The sequence below is a fragment of the Humulus lupulus genome, chromosome 7 (genome assembly GCF_963169125.1).
Source record: "Humulus lupulus chromosome 7, drHumLupu1.1, whole genome shotgun sequence".
Lineage (NCBI taxonomy): Eukaryota > Viridiplantae > Streptophyta > Magnoliopsida > Rosales > Cannabaceae > Humulus > Humulus lupulus.
In genome coordinates this window covers 98,835,594-98,838,795 of record NC_084799.1, presented here as the reverse complement: position 1 = coordinate 98,838,795, position 3,202 = coordinate 98,835,594, and the positions used below count along the sequence as shown (strand labels likewise).

The 3,202-nt window shown below is 31.7% G+C and overlaps 1 long non-coding RNA gene across 1 annotated transcript; it reads left to right on the top strand.

Annotated features, from left to right (window-relative positions):
• Positions 1-1,258: 1,258 nt before the first annotated feature.
• LOC133789805 (uncharacterized) lies at positions 1,259-1,864 on the top strand. The gene is made up of 3 exons (XR_009873712.1): positions 1,259-1,306; positions 1,426-1,584; positions 1,659-1,864. It is a non-coding gene; the product is annotated as an uncharacterized LOC133789805 (long non-coding RNA).
• The last annotated feature ends 1,338 nt before the right edge of the window (positions 1,865-3,202 follow it).

Sequence of the window (3,202 nt, the reverse complement as noted above, 5' to 3'; positions counted from 1 at the left end):
TCAACAAAGTTATCTTGTTTCAATCGGGTTTGCTTTTTTCTGTTACCCCCTCTTTGTGCTCTAAGTATTACACTTATGATCCATTGATTCATGTTGGTATGTTGAAGTTAAAATGGAATCTAAATGTCTTTTATTCATTCCTTTTTCATTTGTCTTCTGATCTCAGTATTTATCACATGTTTTTCCCTTTTTCATTTTCATTCAAAATTATTTAGGAATGATAAGCATCATCCTTCTTTTCTAAATTAATTATTTAAAACTTGGTCAACCTACAGAGAGTTATTTAGTAGCCTAAAAGAGGGTTTTTTTTTTCTTTCTATATGACAGTTTCCCATATATGTTTGTTAGTAATAGGAAATTTAAGTAGTTGCCATATTTTTATAGTTGCTGTCAGATATGAGGATGCATATTTTTAGCTTTTGTATAGCTTGAGGAACATAGTTTATGTATATTGGTTTTGTGTGAATGTGACTATTCTCGATAGTTTAAATAGATCTTTTTATGATGGAATATGTTGTTTCCAGTTTTAATTCTCTCTGCCAATCGAAGTCTTTAAGAGGGATTTAGTCTTAGTGTTTGCATACCTATGATGTTTATTCTAGCAAAAAAAAGGGAAATCTACCACTGTTTTTGTAATGTTAACTTTTGATCTAGGTTATTTGATTAATCTTTTATTTTGTTGCTTCAGTTCAGTAGAGGTTGAGCAGTTTATACTTGATGACTTGAGAAACCATGTACAGCTGAGCAGTGTTGCTCTGCCATCCGTTAGTTTTTATACATTTATCAATGCACATAATGGGTATTGTCCTCGATTTTTTTTCGGTTCAACATTATCTTTCTGTTTTAGTAAAAAAAAATTTCTCAATTTCTTATCTTCCTGTTTATCTTTTTCTAGTTTAAACTGTTCAACTATACCCCCTGACGGGTCATTGGTTGCTGCTGGATTTTCAGATTCATCGCTGAAGGTTTTTTCTTGATTACATTTTCCTTGCATGTGACATGTCAATTGTTTGTGTTTTCTACTAAATTTGGTACACATTGTGCAGATTTGGGATATGGCAAAGCTTGGGCAACAGGCTGTTGGTAGTAAGTCAATCCTCTGTTTCTACTGTGTTGAGATATTCTTGTACATAAATCAAAGTTAAAAAAAGATATGCACGTGTTTTACAGTGTATAAATTAGTCTAGGATATATAGAAACACAATTTAAGCCTTCATAAATTGCTAGGTTTTTTCGGCTCTAAGTGCAACAAACATTTGGTTAAAAAATTGCTGGCAGTCATGGAGTTAAAAGCTAGTTAAGGATGGTAATATCTCTTTAGGTTTATTAAAGCTATGTTAGTTTGTTGAAAAGTATGTTTTGTTTGCTCTGTATTCTGTATTTTGGTCAAAGCATATCTTATTTTTAAAATACTGCTGCTATTAGCTGTTTTGCAGGGTGACGATGATGCAAATCCAAATGAGTTTGGTTCAAATGGAGGAAAAAGACCCTATACCTTATTGCAGGGGCACTCAGGACCAGTTTATTCAGCTTCTTTTAGTCCTATGGGAGATTTTATACTTTCCTCTTCAGCCGATTCAACAAGTACAGTCATTTATTCTCTCTCCCTCTTTCCCTCTTTTTTTTGTTTATGAAAGAATTACATTGTTTTCGTGCAGTTCGGTTATGGAGCACTGAACTAAATGCAAATCTTGTTTGCTACAAGGGTCATAATTACCCAGTATGGGATGTACAGGTATATCTCATCATTTTCAGTTGTAAATTGTTCATATTAGCAGTTCTTTTGCATCTCTGCTGTTGATTTGACATGAAATGAGTGGCCAATATATATATGTGTGTGTGTGTGCATTCTCCTTTTTTGTTTCCTTTCTTGGCCACTTAAACATTTGCCCTCTATTTGGAATTTGGATTCTAGGATGGAAAAAAGAAAATCCAAAAGATTTTTTTCTCTCTTGTTTGGATTCAAATAAAAATTGAGATTTTTTTTCTCTCTTGTTTGGATGCAATTTTCTAAAATTTATAACTTTTATAAATATATTGAATAAGGTGTTATACAATTTTAGATTTTCCTCTACTTTACTTTTTTTTTCTCTCAAAAAGAATTTGCTTCTTTAAATTCAAGTTAAAAAAAAAGCGATATTAGGGGTATTGGTTTTACTTTTGTACCTATTCAATTACTTGTGTTATTACTATTTTCTGCCATACAATTGTTTTGACTTCTTTACTTTGTCTCTTCTCTTTCCCTTCACCACATTAAATAATGGTCATCTTTCCTTAGTAATGATTTTAATGTTATATAATAACTTCTTTGGTTATGAATTCTCGGAGCAGTATAGTCCTATAGGACACTATTTCGCTAGTGCATCACACGACCGGACAGCAAGGATATGGTCTATGGAAAGAATACAACCTTTGCGAATAATGGCAGGGCATTTATCTGATGTTGATGTTAGTTTCTCTCTGACTTTATTACGTGTTATAAAAGGGAACTAGTATTGCTTTGATGTTATTTATATTGTTGAACAACAACAACCTTAATCCAGAAGAGTGCTTTAATGTTGTCTAAACTTACTGATCTAGTCTAGTTCTTATACACTAATTCTGATTGAGGTTTCATTTATCATTATCAGTGTGTGCAATGGCATGCCTATCTCATTTCCCTTGTATTGAAGCATTTATCTATCTCATTTCAACATTTCATGTTTAAGGTGTAAAATTTGAGCCTCTCTCTGTCATTTTAGATTTTCTCTAGAAATCCAAGTGTCATCTTTTTTTTCTGCAATTTTGGGTAAAATCTGAATCTGAATCTCATATTATAATTGTAGCTCTCTCTATAAAATTGTCTACTATATTCATATCTATGTTAATGAAGCAACTAGTAAATTGTTGAAACAATAAATTGCTGCTAGCGTAAATTGTTGAAACATTCTCTATGCCTCAATCTCTTTTTGCTATGTAATCTCCTTTGCTTATGAGTAATTTTATTGATTTGATTTATCAATTTTGAAAAACTAATTATTATAATAGTATAACTTGTAGCTTTTCTGTTGTCATGATAAATTTGCCAAAGGATCATTAAGTGTTGACTGCTTAGGATACTTTTTGTACTCACCTTTGATGACACTTGATCATTGTAATTAATATGCAACTTATATGAGCATAGAAGAGGTCTCTTTGACTCACTGGATTAGAGAGTGATAGA